Source organism: Mobula hypostoma, chromosome 1 (assembly GCF_963921235.1).
Source record: "Mobula hypostoma chromosome 1, sMobHyp1.1, whole genome shotgun sequence".
Classification (NCBI taxonomy): domain Eukaryota; kingdom Metazoa; phylum Chordata; class Chondrichthyes; order Myliobatiformes; family Myliobatidae; genus Mobula; species Mobula hypostoma.
In genome coordinates this window covers 192356872-192377498 of record NC_086097.1, presented here as the reverse complement: position 1 = coordinate 192377498, position 20627 = coordinate 192356872, and the positions used below count along the sequence as shown (strand labels likewise).

General features: G+C 38.7%; 1 protein-coding gene across 14 annotated transcripts in view; it reads right to left on the bottom strand.

Annotated features, from left to right (window-relative positions):
- The window catches only part of dlgap1a (discs, large (Drosophila) homolog-associated protein 1a), an 890995-nt gene extending 882749 nt beyond the window's left edge, over window positions 1-8246 (bottom strand). For all 14 annotated transcript variants that reach the window (XM_063062219.1, XM_063062200.1, XM_063062175.1 and 11 more), the window contains exon 1: window positions 7888-8246. The gene's annotated coding sequence lies outside the window, so the exon portion shown is untranslated. The remainder of the gene's footprint in view (window positions 1-7887) is intronic.
- Window positions 8247-20627: the final 12381 nt, after the last annotated feature.

Below are 20627 nucleotides of genomic sequence, written 5' to 3'. Positions count from 1 at the left end.
ATGTATGATCTTTTTGTATTTCATGGCTACCTGGAGAAAACAAATATCAGAGTTGTATTGTACATGCATACTTTGACAATAAATTGAACCTTTGAACTAGTTTCCAAAGCACTAAGTCTTTTCCAAAATTTTTCTCTTTTATAATGCTTGATTCTCCCTTGTGTTTTTAACAATATCATTGTACCCTGTACACTTAGTGGAGTATGCATATACACCTGCTCATTATTGCAAATATCTAATCAGCCAAACATGTGGCAACAACCAACACATAAAAGCATGCAGAAATGGCCAAGAGTTCAGTTCTTGCTCAGGCCAAACATCAGAACAAGGAAGAAATGTGATTTAAGTGACTTTGACCGTGTTGGTGCCAGATGGAGTGGTTTGAGGATCTCAGAAACCACTGATCTCCTGGAATTTTCACACACAATAGGCTCTAGATTTTACAGAGGATGGTGCAAAAAAACAAGACACATCCAGTGAGTGCATTTCTGTAGGTAAAAATGCTTAGATAATGAGAGAGGTCAGAGGAGAATGGCCAGATTGGTTCAAGCTGGCAGAAAGGCAACAGTAGCTCAAATCCTACATGTCACAACAGTGGTGTGCAGAAGAGCATCTCTGAACACACCACACATCAAATCTTGAATAAGATGGGACACAAAAACAGAAGACCACAAACATACACTCAGTGGCCACTTTATTAGATGCAGGAGGTACTTACTGGAACAAAATGGGAAAGATTTATGACAGGGGTTCCCAACCTGGGGGCCACAGACTCCTTGCTTAATGATATTGGTCCATGGCATAAAAAATGTTAGGACCCCCTGAACTATGAGCAAGTTATTCATTTCTCCATTGAAGGCACAAGCTTCTGGCAGTATTTCAGGCCTTTATTTCACAGAACTGCTACAGGCTGGAATATGAACACAGTATTCCCATTACCTAAACGACTCCACAGCCTACAAATTATTTCAGATAATTGAAAGTTCACAGAGCCGCAAGTCAGTAATTAAACAGTTTAGTTGGTTGAAGACACAAACAAGGTTCAGACGATTCAGCACTCAATTACCTGGAAGTCAGAAAAACAGGGTCTTCCTACAGTGCTGAATATTATGAACTGACGCAGTCCTCTGAGATTGCGTTAATTTAACAGCAGGTTTAAGAGGCTTCTCTTCTCCTAAATCTGCACCAATCAACAAGGGATAGCCCTGTATTAGTTCCATTCCACGAAAGATATATAATTCATAGATATCATGATACTGACCGAATTACCTCAAACTTTTACCTAAATCAAAAAAGTGCTTGAAAGCTAAATCAGCATTTACTAAATCAATAGGCTAACATCCCAAGCAATCTTAAAACACTTCTTTAAGTTTTGTAAACTTGGATTTGAATGATAATTACCTTTCAGGCAAGAGTTGTACCATAGATCCTATCAGTAGTAAAATTATCAATTGTATGTGTCAGACTTCTTGAAAAGACAGGTTGAACATTAAGCACTGATGTGAACGGTAATAGCTATTAGATAATTCAAAATCTGAAAATTAATAACCTACTAAAATGCAAATTGTATCTGTTTGCTTTCTCCTTGCGCTTATTCAGGTGAGAATAATGCTGCTAAAATCAGAACATTCCCTCTAGTCGAATGATTAAATTTAATAAGCTAGAAATAAGTAGCATCACTAATCAAGTTGCCAGCAGGAAAATACCAAGCAACACACTATTGCTGTGTCTATGAAGCCACAAAGTACCTTTACATACAGCCTACTATCATGTATAGTCAGTCACGGGTTATTGGTGTAAATTACTAATGATTATCGATCTCAGCACCAATAGTATTTGCAGTCTGCTCAGCACCTTCTTCCACCCCATTCAATATCCTTCTCTTTCCTGTGTCAACTAAGTATGTCTTTTGCTTTTTCTCTTCAGAGCAAACCACAGCCAAAGACGCAAACTTTTACATGGCACCTTGTCCATTACTTCTAAACATACTGTAAGTAGTTGGACAATGCATTAAGGGGAGTTACTTTCAGAAACATAAATAGAGTTTTCATTGCCATAAAACATTCAATATAGACACATTTGCAATAAATGAAAAGCAAATACTAGTCTTTTCATCAGCTTAATGCACCTTTTCAATTTAACCAAAATTTGAAACGTCAACATAGTTGGCCTACAGTATTCCTAACTTTGTGTTCTCTGCTTATATCTTTTTTTTCCAGCCAGTATGAATTATTCTGGTCATTGGCTGGATCCATGAGTTTTGCTAGCCTTCGCTCTTGTGCCAGTGCAAGTGCTGGCAGGCACTCTACTAGAATCTAACTTGGGAAATATTGAATAATGGGACAGCACGAATGACAAAATATTTCACAGATTTTGGTGCCGCATTAGATATTTGTAGATGTGTTGCAAAGTAGGAGAGGTATTCTGTATCCACAAGGCCTAAGAGAAATTGAAAAGATGTGCCTAGAAGGTAATAACCAGATAGCCCTGGAAGTCAAGGCTTGGAGCTAAGTCTGAAAGATCCAAAGGAAATGCTGATCCCCTCAGATAAGAGGCCAAGGTTAAGAAGTGTACTTAAAGTGAGCCCAATGTTCCCAACATGGAAACTGTGTTTAATCCAATTATTACTTTTGAACTCAGCCATAATAGACCATATTATTGCTGATGTTGTAGTGTGCATAGTGACCAAGTAACATTTGAATGCTGAGTGTTCTCATCTAAGTTCATACTGCCATTATGACTGTGGTTTACAGTATATCAGAGTATTATATCAGTTCAGCACTGCATCTTGCTGCAGAATACTGAATCACATGATTTGCTGTCAACAGTCACAACCCGGGTAGATATTGAGAAAGTGGAATCTTTCCAGAGTACAGAAGGGTTGACAAGTAGTACTTACAGTCATTGTATGCAGTCAATTGCACTCTGCTCTATGGGGATGCCTACAATCCCTGCAAAGCCATTATCTCTTTCTGACTGCTTGTTTTCATTAAGGAATGATAATTTATGGATATCAAGCATTGGGAAGTTAATAATATAGTCAGTTTCAGCCTGGAAGGAGAAAGACATTTAAAAGTTTATTCTGCGCACAGTGACCTTAATCAATGTTGATTTCCCACTTCTTGTCCTACGTTGAGGTTACAGTTCTGGCTGTAATGTCCTTTATAAGCATTTTTTTGTCTCCTCCACGCTCCTCCCTTTACCAAAGTTGTTTTGCTCTGCACAATCCACTCATTCTTCCCGCTAATTAATCCAAGGCTAACAAGCAATGGTTTGTGCAGAAGCTTTGAGATAAGCACCATTACCTGGCCACACTTCACCCTGCAGACTGTTTCAAATTGAAATAACCATGGATAGCACCAAGTAATGGTGAAATTGTGAAAGAAAATCTGCCAGCAGCTAACCTTCAACATGTGGAAGATACCTTTATAAATCTCAGGATTGAAGGATATGTGGTAATACACCGAGCTCTAAATAAGTAACATTGCTATCAACTTGGCATTAGACACTGACGGGTATCCTTATATACCACTCTACCAACTTCGAACAGACATTTACAGACTATGATGTCTTGATTGATGTAAAATGTGACAGTTTTCCTCACAAATGCTCTCACTGTGGACATGAATTTGAAGTTCCTAGGACATTTATTTTGCACAGGAAGAGGTGCTAATGATCTTAATTTCTCACTGATTGAGTTAAATGAGCAAAATATGACTATTAAATCATGAAAAGGGTTAGATTATGTTCTCCCTGCTCATTTACTTGTTAGCGTTAAGATGTAAATTTAACTGCAAAAGGTAGAATTAATGTGGCACCGATCTACCTCCAAGATTTTAATGGTGAATAGTGGAAAGTTTGTTTGAATGTCAAATATAAGTTTCAGAGGTAACAGTGTACCAAAAGCTGTTGATATTGAATGTTTCAGATCTGTCAAGCTTTACGCATTAGGGTGTGAAGCTGATGCAATTTAAACCGTCATACTCTCACACTTACATTTCTAAATATCATGCCAAACCATTGGTGCTGAGATTATTACCAAAAATATTTTCTATAAAGAAAGAGTACCTTACCAATTTGTGAAGTAATTGTTCCCTGTTATAGTAAGCTGCTTCTCTCTCATGCTTTTACTATCAGAATGATGATGAAATTGTTCTATTTCCATATAGTGCGAGGATATGTTTGTGCATGCATATACATCTTTGTACATTTCTTTGCAAGTAAAAGTTGTCAGTTTAAGGGTGAATTTACATATGTTAATACTAAATGTGCAGATGCAGATGGAGGTATATGGGGTCTATTAAACAATTCATGGAAGAGAATTCAATGTGATTTTAAGCACATCATTGTGAGCTCTGATTTGTCGTTTCATGTTTGTATTTTTCTGATTAACATTTTATCTAGTAGCTTTTTTAGAATTAAGGGAGATTTTCTGCTTCACTGCTCCCAATAGGAAATTAAATTTAAAAGGCAAAAAAAAAACAGGCTTTGCATTGCTGATTTCATACATTGTGTGCTGAACAGATTATGCAAGTGCTAAAGTAGAAAATCTCTCCTATGAAAATGTAAGCAAAGGAAAAGGCTATTTGACTCTGTACATATGATGGCATGTAATATAATAGCAATTTTTTATTGCATACATTTCTCTGAAATTTCTCCAACATTTTAACAGTTCTCTTTTTACAAACAGGTAAATGGTTATCTAATCGTCTTCTATAAAGTTGCAAAAGTCTCAACATTATATAAGTTAGTGTATACTAACTTCTACAAGCTGTATATAGAAAAACAAACATTCCACTTATGTCATGAACTCTGATCCTAATTTTATTTCCTCTTACTGATTCTTGACCAAGGAAAGTATGCTTCTACTTAATCCCTTTCAAAACATTGATTAATTTGACTATTAAATCTACATTTAACTTCTAATTTTGACTTAATAAACATAATTATTTTGCTCTACTATAGACTAAGAGAGATTACATCAACTGTTCATCCTGGCTATCAGAAGATCAACTGATCTCTCATGGAAACATGATTACCACAGTAAAGCTGTGAAACATTTATATCATTTGACTCTATGCTTTTTATGAACACCAAAGACTCAGAAGAATAAATATGACTTCATATAAAAAGATGGATAATTCTTTTCATTGCCAGTAAGTATCAATGGAAAGCAAATATCCAACAGTCTTTCAACAGTTTGCCAAAGAATTGGCAACTGGTAATGTTGATATTAGTAAAATAACTAATATCCAAGAGAAGATATTTCACACTGACCACTTTCAGTACATTGAGACTCTACGTAGGGGAGAGGTGGAATCATTCTCAAGAGTAATAATATGGATCACATGAGTGACATATATATGATGTTAATAAGGGTAATTATCTATTGTGGGTTATATCTACAATGCAAGCAAAGTTAGCCTTTGTACCTGAAAATGGTCTCATCTGCAAAATGTATTATATATTCTATAATGTTTTAATATTTTTATGAAACAATGTGTTTATAGTACAAGCCTTGCCCGATGAAGAAAACTACCGGTCAATAAACTGTGCAGTTCGTTGTTATCACATTAACCTAAACTACTAGAAGTGGTAGCTCTGGTGTCATATGGGACAGTGGCATACTAACACTTAATATGCAATAGAACCATCAGCCCTCTCAGTTAGAGGCTTTCTCTTTCTGAAATTTACAGCTTAATCAGTATATGACTGAGCTAACTGCTAGAGACTATCACAACTGTGCAGTGGTATCCACAGCCCAGTACACCCTGTCCTTAGAGCTACAGCTATGCAGAAAGCAAGATTAGTTCTGTTTATAAGTTCTAACTGATCCTGCCACATTGACATTCATTTCCTCAGATCAAATTACAGTGTAACATCTTCAGTAAACTGTTTGCTGAGACGTTATTAATTGCTTTCCAAACATTTTTTTCTGTATAGAGAAATAGACTAATCTCTAATGTCATGTAATGATGTCTTTAATCTCATGTCTCTATTAACATGTACCCATTATAAATCAATATTTCTGCCACAACATGCATGTAGTAATTATGTATTACTGACAATTGTACATATGTTCTTAATTGTAAGTTACTTGTTTCTTCATATACTTCCAATGAAGATGTCTCGGACTAATTGTAAGAAATAAGGCAAATTCCAAGCAGCCATGCTGCAATTACAGTACATGAAGAATTAAGTAGTGGAAGGGGGATTACTAAAGGAAATTTTGTTACTCTTGGAAATGAATACTGGTCTGAGGCAAGCTGATGACTATATATGACTGGCCATTTATCACTTGGTACTGTATCTGCTCTCATCAAATAATAAAATGCTGTAGTTTCACAGCCAAACGCTACACCACGAACTGGCAAAGTATATTAACACAGCTTAAGAAAGGGATAACACTAGTCACGTGTACACCTGCCCTGGGCTTTCACCTTTTTCATGGTAAAACTGTTCTGATAGCATAGTGGCCATCACCTTTTGTTAGTGTTAAAGGCTAATTCTCCTGTCAGTGTGGGCTTTCTCCAGCATGAAATGTAACCAATGCATTATGCTTTCACTCAATTCTTCAGGCAAAATAAGGAAAGAGGAAGTGGGGTGAGATTTTTTTTTACATATATATAAGCATGCAAGTTAGAACTGTGCTTTCAGTTTACTCGGATTTGAATCAATGCATTTACTCTGATTAAGTACCTTATATTTCACATTCCTTTTTCTGAAAAAAATGTTAATATAGAGGATCTAACAAATAAATTTATACAAATTTTTGTGGAATGTTTTACTGTACGATCCTGCTTATTATTTGCGGATCCATATTTTCTCAATCATTCACTTTGACTGTTTGCTTTATTGATCAGCCTCTGGTCTAATGATCTGGAAATATTCCAAGACCAGTCAATGTCCATCAGACTTTATTGTCTTAAGGAATGTAGATGAAAGCTTAACAACAAGCATGAATATCTATCAAAATACAAACTGAGGAATGTACTCAAGGAATCCACATTAACAAATTAAGTGTTTCTTATCAAAAGCTAAAGAGTTGGAATCAAAAGCTGACTGTTCTTCCTAATTATTGCACAATAACTCACATGTTGATATATATTAGCAAATGAAACAGAAATGGATCTGCTATCATGTATTCTATAGCCTCCTACCCTGACTCATAGGATATTAAAGGAAAATGCTCATATCTTTCAATAATATTGTTGCACTTCTGGATACAGCTTTAATTTGTCTTCTTTGCAGGCAGATTTAGAGATCACACACTGGATTGTTAAAACCAAAGGCAACGTCACACTCACTTTACAAATCAAGCATTTGATTCAAAGTGGAAAAGCTTTTTCTAAAACGGTGGAAGCAAATGTTTACATTGTGAACAGTGAATTTCCTGGACCTGGCTCCTCTCATATCATCTCACATCATCTCACATTAGCCTGGCTTTATTTTCAATGGACTCAATGCATCCATTGGTTTATATAAGAACAGTAACACATCAATCTGGCATTTACTTTACTTTGAAACTGTCCCTCGGACAGTTTTAAATACTAAAGGTCTGAATGGTGTTTTGCTTTACGTGAATGAAATAAATTTAAAACAACCTAAGTCAATTAGACAAAATACTGATGTTTAATGGACCAAACAAGCTCTGCTCTTTTTGTACTCCACATGTTTGTTTTAACAGGGGAAAAAATTAAGAACATATACAATCTTGCTGCAAGTTTACATTATCACACTAAGAAAATATTAGATCTATAAATAATGTGTAAGTGAAATGATAACTTGAGTCAGTTCTGGACTCAGTATTTCAATCAAATTAAGAATACCGATGGTTACAGTAAAAAGGCTGGATCTAGCAGCTCATACAAAAACAAAAGCACTTACCTCTACACAGGGTTCACAGTCTGCTCAGACCACGTGTGTAGAAAATACACCTAATCCTGAAACGATGCTCTTTCTAGTAAACAGCAGTTGTCCAGCAGGCTTGATGCATTCACTGTAGAGCATTTACTGAAACACATTCTCACAATCCCTGCTGCCTGCACTCATACACAGTGATGCTGCAGCACCGAATGTCGAGAGAGAGAAAAAATAATACATATATAGATGGAGGAACAAAGGCAGTTATAAAGACCCGGAGTGGATAATATTTCCTGCGAGATTCTGGATTAACCTATTGCTTTAAACACAGGAAAATAGCTTTCTGTGAAACTTAATTATATTAGCTCGATCAGAACAATATCACAATTCCTGCTTGATGAATTCAATGAAGACTTATTTAGTTTTAATTTGTAAGCTAATGTAAAATAATATTCTCCTTTGAGACTCAACAGCAGTGACGTCATGTAAAGCTTGTTCCATATATGGTTAGTTTTTCCTGTGAGTTGCCAGTAGGGTTTCATTCATCTTAGTTTATACTGTGAGGTTGCTGACATCTGGTGACCTAAAGAGAACTGATGAAATAAAATGTTAGCAGGACCAGATGTACAATAGGAACTATTATCAATAGGATGATCAGTTTCTGAAACCAAAATCAGTAAGGTTCTATTCTGATTCAACTCTTCTTAAAACTCTAATTCTAAGTTTTATGTTTGACATGGCATAAGGTATGGACTAAATATCGGCAACTTATCATAATTATTGTAAGGTATACACTTGCCTTATAAAAGTCTTTCACTTTTCAGACATTATACCTAACACTGTCAAAATACCATGTAATGGTTATATTTTCAAGTCAATAAAGGAGGCATGAAATCTTCAGTTTGATCAAGATGTGCAAAGACATAAAAATAGAAGAAATAAGGAATTTGGTCCCTCAAGCTGATCAAAGAGGGGCAAATGTGTTGGAGAAAAGTCTGAATAGAACCATACATGAGACAGAAGGAAAGGGAAGTCTTCAATTCTCTAAAAGATTGTAGAGTTAGGCAGAGCAAGGAAGGATCTGATGCCCAGTCCCTATACACTTCTATCCCCCATCAGCCGGGCCTTAAAGTTCTCCTCTACATTCTGGACAACAGACACAACCAGTTCCCCTCCACCTTCACTCACCTCAATCTGGCAGAATTGCTCCTCACTCTCAATAATTTTTCCTTCAGCTCCTCCCTCTTCCTCCAAACCAAAGGTGTAGCCATGAGCACTCGCATGGGTCCCATCTATGCCTGACTTAATGTTGGCTATGTGGAATAATCCATGTTCCAAGCCTACACTGGTATCACTCCCCAACTTTTCCTACGTTACATTAATGACAGCATTGGTGCTGCTTCCTGAACCTAAGCTGAGCTCAATAACTTCATCATCTTTGCCTCCAACTTCCACCCTGCCCTCAGATTAACTTTGTCCTCCCTCCTCTTTCTTGATCTCTCTGTCTCCATCTCTGGAGGCAGTCTGTCTACTGATTTCTTTTATAAACGCACAGATTCTCATGACTATACCTCTTTCCACCCTGATACTTGTAAAATTGCCATCCTCTTCTCTCAGTTTCTCCATTTCTGCTGCGTCTACTCTCAGGATGAAGATGTTCATTCCAGAACTAATGAGATGTCCTCCTTCTTCAAAGAAAGTGGCTTCTCTTCCTCCACCATCAACACTGCCCTCAACTGCATCTCTTCCATTTTGCACATGACTGCGCTCATCCCATCATCCCACAACCATACCAGGAATAGGATTCTTCTTGTCCTCAGCTACCACTCCACTAGCCTCCACATCCAGCACATAATTTTCTGTACCTTCCACCAACTCCAGCAGGACGCACCAACAAGCACATTTTTCACTCTTCCCCTCCTTCTTCCTCCCCTTCCCCCCACCTTCTTACTCCGATTTCTCCCCATCCTTTCCAGTCCTAAAGAAGGGTCTTGGCCCAGAACGTTGACTGTTTATTCTTTTCCATTGACGCTGCCTGACCTGGTGAGTTTCTCCAGCATTTTGTGTTGTTGCTTTGGATTTCCAGCATCTTCTGATTTCCTTGTGGTTGAGACTAAGAGTTTGCATATTAGATTAACAAGGGTGCAGAGGTTGAGAGCGTAAAATAAAAAAATATATTGTTTTACATCTGTAGTGTAAATGCTAAAAACAAAAAAAAACTGTGCCCCTAAGTGAAATATGACTATAATCTCTACACAATTCCACCCAACAATGAAGCAACTAGCCTTCAGGAATTTTTAAAAAATATATATAAATTGATACTCAGTAGTTTTCAGAAAGGCTCAGATGACAAAGGGGAGAACATCTATATAATTTTGTTGACAGAAGAAAAAGAATTTTGTTTTTTCTACAGCTGGTTGAGCATTGAAAATAAAAATTGCTACATACAAGATTGAGAAATAAATCTCAAGCAGAAATTGAATCAATGAATTCATAGATTTGTATTAATTAATTTACAAAATGCAAGAATAAGAAACGCATGCAATAAATGCAGATTTAAGACTATGAGTGAAAGGTTAGTGCTGTGGTTGTCAACATAGGCCATGTGGTCCCCCGAGGGGGCCAAACCAAGCCGGAATTTGTAAGTAAAGAACAAGTAACTGGGTGCCACAGGAATTTCAAGATGCTTTAATGTTTTAATGAAATATCACTTAAATATATAAATACAAAATAAATGAATATGTAATAACTTTAAGGAGGGTGGGAGGAAGAAGAAAAGAAATTATAACCCAGTTAGCCTGGTGTTAGTGGTTGGAAAGATGTTGGAGTCTGTTATTAAGGATGAGGTTTTGGTCTACTTGGAGGCCATGCTAGAATGTGCCAAAGTCAACATGGTTTTCTTTGGGGGGAAACCTACCTGACAAATCTGTTGGAATTCTTTGAGGATATAACAGGCAGGATGGACAAAGGAGAGTCAGTGGATATTGTTTATTTGGATTTTCAGAAGGCCTTTGACAAGATGTAACACATGAGCCTGCTTAAAAAGATAAGGGCCCATGGTATTAGAGGAAAGGCACTAGCATGGAGCATGGATAGATGATTGGCTGACTGGCAGAAAGTAAAGAGTAGGAATAACAGGAGCCTTTACTGGTTGGTTGCAGGTGACTAGTGATGTGTAGCAGTGGTCGGTGCTGGATTGCTTCTTTTCACATTATATGTCAATGATTTTGATGATGTAATTGATGGCATTGTGGCCATGTTTGCGGACAGTACGAAGATAGGTGGACAGGCAGTTAATTTTGAGGAAATAGGGTGTCTGCAGAAGAACTTAGACAAATTGAAGGAATGGGCAATGAAATGGCAGGTAGAATATTATGTAGGGTAGTGCATAGTCATGCACTTTGGTGGAAGGAATAAAGGTGTGGAATATTTTGTAAATAGGGAGAAAATTTAAAAATCTGAGGTGCAAAGGGACTTGGGAGTCCTCATGCAGGATTCCATAAAGGTTAACTTGAAGGTTGAGTCAATAGAAAGGAAGGCAAACACAATGTTGGCATTGATTTTGAGAGGACTAGAATATAAAGCAAGGATGTAATGCTGAAGCTTGTAATATTGTGAGCAGTTTTGGACCCTATTTCTAACAAAAGATGTGCTGGCATTGGAGAGGGTCTTGAGAAGGTTCATGAGAATGATCCAGGCATAAAAGGGTTGATGTATGAGGAGTGTTTGATATTCTGGGCCTGTACTTCCTAAAGTTTAGAAGAATGAGGAGGATCACATTATTGAAAGGCCCAGATATAGTGGATGTGGAGAACATGTTTCCTATAGTGAGGAAACAGACGGCATAGTCTCAGAATTGAGGGACATCCGTTTAGAACAGAGATGAGGAAAATATTCTTTAGTCAGAAGGTGGTGAATCTGTGGAATTCATTGCCACAGACAGCTCTGCAGGCTAATTCTGCTTTTATGTTTTATTGTCTTATGGACTTACGGTTTGGGTACCAGTAGAAAATAGCGCCAGCAAACAATGCTATCAAGGATGGTTCATGGAGCAATTCCTTTCATTTCTTTTTATTTCAGATCTGGTCCTGCTACTGTTAGAGCCTGTTATTTAAATTCTGGCAGTGCGGTTTCGGGCCAATCGAGTGATCTGGCACTTCGCTGGCTCCAAGAGTGCTCCACAAGACTATGACCAAAGCATGCAGCATGGGGGCCAAGAAGCCACGAAACAGAGTGCAAGCCCATGATTGACTTCATCCCTCTCTGATTAAAGCACCAAGGAAGATTAAAATTAACGAGGCAGGTATGGAGGGTGAGCAAGCGTTCAACGCCATCTAGCAGCCTCTCACTGGCTTCTGCCAGAGTAGGTGTCTGCATGTGACAGTCTCTTGCTCTCCCGAGGGAATGTCCTTGCATTCGAGTGAACTGTCTCTTCCTTGATGCTGTCAGCACATTCTGCCAGCGCATTGTTTAATCAATGCAGATTGTGGATTTGGACTCTAATTCAGTTTTTATGATGTGTTCTACTTCTAGTTCTAGTTCTGGACTCTCTTTTTCGCTGGTACTTTTGGGTGGTTTTTGAATCGCAGCAGCCGGGAGATATTGAACACTGAGCTGAACTGAACTGAAATATGCCTTTTGATTTTGTGTTTTATATTCTGTGTTTCTCCTTGTACTTTCTTGTCGCTATTTGCACAATTTTTTTGCATGTGGGGTGAGGGGGATTTGATGTTTGATGTTTTTCCTTGAATGGATCGGTTCCATGGTTCTTCCTTGCTTTGTGACCATCTGTGGGGAAGGTGAACTTCATGGTTGTATACAGCATATAGACATTAATCGTAAATGTACTTCGAATCTTATGTAATTTAATTGGGACCCTGAATGAAATGAATGGAAAAATATGCTAGATGATGCGAATCAGGCAGCTAAACAGCTTAACGTGTGTGTGTGTGAGTGTGTGAGTGTGTGTGGGTGGGAGGGGGAGCTGCGGGGGGTGCATCAATCGTTATCTCTGCTCCTGCTTCACAAATCACGGTTCACACCTACAAAGAGGCCAGCTGAACCCTGATCCACACCCACCCACAAATTGCAGACTGGGCAGGGCTGCCAGCAGCGAGGCCAGTCAGTGTGTATGCAGCAGGAGGCTGCTTGTGTTTGCCTTCCACTGACCCGTGCCACTAAAACTTCCATCAAATTCCTGATACTTGTCATATTTTGAAAGGAAGTTGGGGTGAATGTGAACGATGTTGACACCACATTGCAAGAATGTCTTATTGAACTGCAGAGTGACATAACAGAGCAAGCAAAATTCAAACACAGCAAGCAAAATTTCTGGATAGATAGTGATATTCAAAATAAGTTTCCACACCTGTGGGAGAAAACAAAATTTTTTAAATTGTATTTCCTACTCTTAACTAGCTGAATGTGATTTTACTTAGGCTCTTCATATGCTATTAAAAGCTGAAACCATCTTGATGTTATGAAAATAGATGCTTTTCAATTACCTTTGACCAAGTTGCAACCAGGTAATAAAAAACTCACTAATTTGCATCAGTCACAAGAACCTCACTAAATACCCGAAGTAACAATATTAAGCGCTTTTTCATTGCTGGTTGGAAGAATATTATACATATTATAAATAAAGTATCCTATTCAGAGCTTTCAAATAAATTTTTCATATACACCTGTAACATTATACTTAATATAGAATAATACCAGCATAGAGGACGTCTACACAGAACAGTGTCATAGGAAAGGAGCATCCATCATCAGTGACCCCCACCACCCAGGTCATGCACTCTCCTTGCTGCTGCCATTAAGGTGGTACAGGATTCTCAGGACTCACGCCTCAACCATAAGGCTCTTGAACCAGAGGGGATAAGTTCACTTGTCTCATCACTGAACTGTTCCCACAAACTATGGAATCACTTTCAAGGACTCTACAAATCAGCTTCTCGATGAAAATGTATCTAGTGCTTTCTTGGCATATATGCTGAATAAACTTTTCTTGGGCTTCCATCCAGGTTCATGTGTTGATTATAGCTGATGTTTTGATGGTAGGGTTTGTATTGTCTGTATCTTAGAATAATTAGTACAGTGAACCAAAAAAAATTTAGCAACTAACAGAGACTCTGAGGGCAGGAGTCACAGAGGTAAATGAAAATCACAAGTGGACCATGAGCAGAAAATGGGTGAGTGAGTGGACCTTTTGGGATTAACACTTCCAACATGCAGAAGCTTAGTCAGAAAGTAGAACCCACTACGTAACACATTTCTAGAAATTGCAAAGAGGAAGATAAAAACATTGACTCCTGAAATAAGTAACCTTCAAATACAACCTCAGTACAATAAATAGGGCTGGTGCAGTTGGAAACAGACCAGAAGAAGGAAAAACCAGACTAAAGGAGAATTATGCAACAGATGTGGACAACTATACACATTTACACATTTCCAGGGAGAAAGAAAATGTTCAACCCACTAATCAAACAAATGGCCAGATCAAATAAAGGATGAGACAAGTGAGAACAGGCAGAGAAAATAAAGGAGCAAAAATTTTTTAAAAATCAATATAAAAGAACTGAAAACAGAACATCCATTGAATGGGAACTGTAATGCCTCCTCACTATCCTGTGCTATTTGCAGAGGAGAATCAGTGATCACTAGAGCCAATCTCCCAGGACCAGTGTGGCCAAGCACAAGGGCTGATCTACAGTGAAGTTGAAGTTGAAGAAGGAGGGCAATAGTGACTCTTTGCAATTGGTTGGCTGTCTGTTGAAAACTGAACCCACTGACGTTCAAAGTAAATTTATCATCAGTGTCTGTATATGTCACCACATACTACCCTGAGTTTCATTTGCAACAGGTTTCAATAGCTACATTTAATGTCAGAGAAATGTATACAATATACATCCTGAAATTCTTTTTCTTCGCAAACATCCACGAAAACAGAGGAGTGCCCCAAAGAATGAATGACAGTTAAATGTTAGAACCCTAAAGCCCCTTCAATTCCTCACACCCACACACAAGCAGCAGCAAAGCAATGACACCCCCCCACACCAGCAAAATAGCATCAGTGCACCCCACCAAGCACTCAAGCGTGCAGCAAAACATCAATAAAGACACAGACTTGCAGCACCCCAAAGACTACTCGTTCACCCTGTATTCAACATACCACAGGCTCCCTCTCTCCCCCAACAAGGGAAAAAGAGGCATCCTCATTTTACAGCGAGAGGGGAGACATAACAAGACAACTCGCTGATTTATGGTGTTAAATGTCTGTGGTGTCACCTCTTCCAAGCTCTGTGCCTCTGGGCACGTGGCCAACAGCAAGTCCACTACTTCTGATTTTCTTTGTTTTCCTGCAACACATCAGTCAGCGGCGGCGACACCAGCCTTGAATCAGCCTGCCTCCAGAGCCACGAAAGTCTGGCAGCCTGAAGGCGCGTTAGCCTTCTGGACCGCGTCCTTCGCATATCGAAAGGCAGCCAGTCGTGAGACCCTGAGAGCGGGCCCCATTCCCTTAAAGAACCAAAGTCAAAGTCTTCAAACGAACCTTGAAAGGGGAAAAGGCATTCATAGTAGAACAAAGAAATATAATAGAATCAATGAAAAGCTGCACATAAACAAAGACTAACAAGCAACCAATGTGCAAAAGAAAACAAACTGTGCAAATACAAATCAAAACAAATAATAATAATATAAACAATGAGTTGTAGACTCATTGAAAGAGGGTCCGTAGGTTGTGTTTAGTGATCAGCTTAATGCTGAGGTGAGTGAAGTTATCCATACTGAAAGTGAATGAAGGGCATTAACTGTTCCTGAACCTGGTGGAGTGGGACCAAAGGCTCCTATACCAACTTCATGATGGCATCGTCCTTGATGAGACAGTAGATGTTGGTTTCTTGAGCCAGCGCTCCTTGTAGAGGCGCTCAATGGTAAGGAAGGCTTTTCTTGTGATGGACTGGGCTGTATCTATTGATCTTTTTGTAGGCTTTTCCATTCTTGGGCACTGGTGTTTCCATACCAGGTGTAATGCAGCCAATTAGGATCCTCTCCACTTGCATCTATAGAAGTTTGTCAGGTTTAGGTGACATGCTGAATCTGTGTAAACTTCTAGGAAAGTAGAGGTGTCAGCATGCTTTCTTTGAAATGTGCTGGTCCCAGGATAGGTCCTCTGATATGATAGTACTCAAGTCTTTAAAGTTACTGCCGTCTCCACCTTTGATTGCTTAATGAGGACTAGATCATGGACCCCCAGTTTCTTTCTCCTGCAGTCAGTAATCAGCCCTATGGTTTTTCTGATGTTAAGTGAGAGGCAATTGTTGAGGCACTGTTCAACCAGACTTTCAATCTCCATGCTAAATGCCAATTCATCACCACCTTTGATTCGGCTAAAAACAGTGGCTTCTTCAGCAAAATTAAATACAACATTAGAGCTGTACTTAGCTTGACAGTCATAAGTATAAAGCAAGTAGAGCAGGGGACTAAGCACGCAGATGTGTGATGCACCTTTGCTGATAATGATTGTGGAGGAGATGTTACTGATCTGTATTGACTGGGCAAGTAAGGAAATTGAGGATCCAGTTGCACAAGGAGGTATCAAGGTCCAGGTCGTGCAGATTAATTATTAGTTTTGAGAGGATGATAGTGTTGAACGCTGAGCTGTAGTCAATAAAGAACATCCCGATGTATGCGTCTTCACTATCCAGAAGTTCCAGAACTGAAATGAAGTGGCATCTGTCGTTGACCTGTAGTGTCAGTAGGCAAACTGGAGTGGATCCAAGTCATTCCTCAGGCAGGAGTTAATATGTGTAAGGGGTTTCTTCTTTTATGTCACTGCGTACATTAATCAAAATGGCTTCTTTGTTATGTTATAATTAAAATGGTTTCTCTGTGATGTTAACTGCTGAGACAGTGATTCTTTTTCTAGCAGCTAGCAGCTTGTTTGGGTTATCACTAATGAGAAGGAGAGAATGAACCAATGGGTGTCCATGTTATTCTTTTTGGGGTGATATTCTGTCTCATATGGCTGGGAAGCAGTGTTTTTGGCAGGCTTTTGAGGAGAGACCAGGAGTAAGATGGACATACTGGAAGCACTCTGGTCGATCACCTTGGGTGGTCTCGAGCTGCGAGTCGAGGGGGCCGGAGTGGATCGCAGGGTGAAGGGAGAAGACCCCGGGTATTTGAGCTCCAACTGTGCGCACGAAGAAATTGAACTTTGATAAGTCTGGCGCCTTTTTCTTTTTCTTTAATATTGTATCTCTATTAATCTCATAGTCCCAGTAAGATTTATAAAGTGTAATCTGTAAAATGTGCATTGTGTGCAGTCTGATGATTGATGTTTGAGGTCGAACCAGGTGGCATTGCACAGCAACTGACGCAACCGGGAGACACAGTTGGGCGGCGGACGGGGTTTCCCCTAGATAAATACGAGCCGATATAGCTGAGCGTCACATATGTTTCTCGACAACCTGCCAAAGCACTTTATCACAGTGGATGCAAGTCCTACTGCATGATGGTCATGATAATAGGAGTGGACCCTAATGCTGACTGAGAAATCAATCCATCACCCATTTCCAGTAGCTAAATCTGCTAGAGCTAAACAGCATGGTAGCAGTGATGAGCACCAATGAACAAAGGAAAAGGATTTAAAGCACTGTTTTTCAACACGTTGCCTAACAGTACATTGCATTCAACAAATTATGCTCTTTTACTCCTAGGCCTCTCTGTTCTATTACAGCATCCAGTGCCCTAATATTCAAGTCCTGCGCTGGTTTGCCTTTCCAAAATGCACTAACTCACATTTGGATTGATGATCAATTTTTCCTGATTGTATAAATTCCAGTGTTCAATGTTCGAACAGGAAATGGATGGAGCCTATAGAAAATGCAGAAATCAGGAACCTGACACCTAGATCTATGAGAAACACATGACTATAATCTCTGTCTAATCGTGGAAAGATCAGAAAAACTGAGTTTAAGCTGAATGCTGCTAAATGAAACTAGTTTTTTTTGGAATGGTATACACATCAAATGGAGTGAAGCCAAGTCCCAAAATAGTAACAGGCATTGAGAAAATTGTAACATCAAAGAATATGTATGAACTAAAAGGTTTCCTATGGCTAATCCAAAGATAAATTCTTTCTTTCCTTACATATCACAAACAAACTTAAGAGAATGTCTGAAAGAAAATGCTGATTATCAGATTTTATAATCATACAAAACGAGTTTCAATGAACCCCAGGAAATAATGTGCAGACACAAGCCTATCATATTGCAGATAGAAAAAGGAACTGTCATTTTTCAGATAGATGCCTCTATTACCATCTAAAAGGTGGGTTTAATACAAGATAGTAAGATGTTCAGTCTTTGCATCCGAATCACTGAGACCAGCAAAATAAGAAATAAGAAGAACTATTCTGCATAAATGTGAGAAATTCCACACTTACCTTGCTGTAAAGAAATTGATCATCAATCCCAGTAAAACTCTTTACAAAAATCTACAGTACTGTGCAAAAATCATAGGCATGTATATATAGCTAGGGTGCCTAAGACTTTTGCACAGTTCTGTATTTGTCAATGTGGAATGAAGAACGCCTTTGTAATTCCGGTGGGAACAAAGGATGTTGGGAATGGCGAGGATGGAGTGCCGCAGAAGGGGTGTGGGACAGGTGACAGAGAAGGAGTGCCGGGGCTGGAGAGTAGAATGGTTGCAGACACATGGCAAGGTCATTGCATTCCAAACAATTGGTTTATTGATCATTACAGAACGGTTCTCTGATGCTTCCCACTCCTTCCCCTCTTCCTTCCCCTTTTCCCAACTATGATTCCCACTCTCAGTCCATGATAGAGACCTATACCAGAATCAGATTTATCATCACTCGCATATATTATGAATTTTTTTTAGTGGCAGCAGTACATTGCAATACATAAGATTACTACAGTGCTGTGCAAAGGTCTGAAACACGTATGTGCCTCGGACTTCTGCACAGTACTGGTTTTTGCACCAGCAAAATTTCATTAATTACCCTTGAAGCTTCAGGCTTGTGATGATCATCTGAAACGTACACCAGGAAGTAACATATAGCTGGCAGTTGAACTTCTAAATAGTTCCCTCAAAAGGAGCAAGAAATGAAACATTTATTGCAAAGACAGACCACCGAGAAAATCTTCTTTCAGGTGTTCTCTCAGAAAGTGATTAAGAGGAGGCCTGGAAAGATAAAAGACAGCCAACAACAAAACATTACTCAATTAAAGATGACAGCTCTTTGAAAGATAGTGTTCTGCTGGCTGGATCTGAAATTTTCACACCCTGAAGAGATGCAAGGAGAGTTATTTCAAAAGATACACAAGACTTTTTTTGATAATTTATTCATTTTCAGCACTGGGTGTCATTGGCAAGCATGGGCATTTATTGTGGATCCCTAATTGCCTATCAGAAGGTAATGGGAGCCACCTACAAATGAGTGAATGGTTAGGCCATTTCTGAAGGTATTTAAGAGTCAATCATGCCATATATGAGTAAACACAAATATTGGCCGTATTAAGTAAAATAGGCAGATTTCCTCTCCTGAAGTCTATCAGTGAGTGAAATCAATGGGTTTTAACAACAATACGTTACCTTTTGTGGTCACCACAACCAAAACCAGTTATTATATTTTCCAAGTTCCAAATTATACACTTAACTTAAATTTCAAAACTGCTGTGGGAGGATTTGAATACGGATCACTCAACTGTTTAAGAGACATGCACAGATTGAAAACAAAATCAAAGTTGGATCAGCTGCACACACCAAAAGCATCTACAGTGGTAACAAGGGAACGGAATTTACGTGCACAATATGTCAGAAGTACAAGGCAATTTTACCAGGGAAATTAGATCCTCCACAAGACAAGATGTATGACAACACCTGACTGATGCACAAATAAAAGGAAGCCAACATAGCAAAAATTATGATAAATCATTATTTCAGTTGTGGGGAGAATGAGCAGTTGCACATCTCAGTATGGCAACATGAAACAATGCTAAAGCCATCAATAAAGTCAATGAACAAGATCATACATCATCGAGACAAAGAATATGAAGAAGATGGAACCAGATCCATCTTTGAGCTATACTAGAGCTACTGAAGCATGAATTTGCAATAGCCACACCAAATACCAACATCAATGAAAAAGAGCATTCAAGTAAACAGGTACTTGTTTTAAAAAACATGTAATATTATTTTAAGGGTTGTATTATTGAAATTGAACTATATTATTTGGTGTAAGTATATTTCATTTTTGTCTTTGTCCTTCACCAGTATTCTATATACTGAAAGATTGAAGGTTAAGGATTAGCTGTATTTGTCACATATACACCAAAACATCGAAATGTATAGTGAAATGCATCTTTTGCGTCAATGACCCACACAGTCTGAGGATGTGCTGGGGGCAGACCGCAAGTGTTTCTATGCTTCCAATGCCAACATAACATGACCACAATGTATTAACTTGAACCATCGACCTTAGAGCACCCAGAGAAAACCCACACCATGGAGAGAACATATAAACTACTTGCAGACAGTGGCAAAAATTGAACCCCGGTTGCTGGCACTGTAAAGCGCTATGCTACCCAATATGTTACTATGCTGTTGTTTCATTGTGAGCTGTAGATTCAATTCTTGAAATCTAACTCATAAACAATGTTCTGGAGAACAAACAAGTAATAGCTTTTGTCTTTCACAGTCAGCTCTTCATCCTTTCAACTGTCCTTCTGTCAGAACAC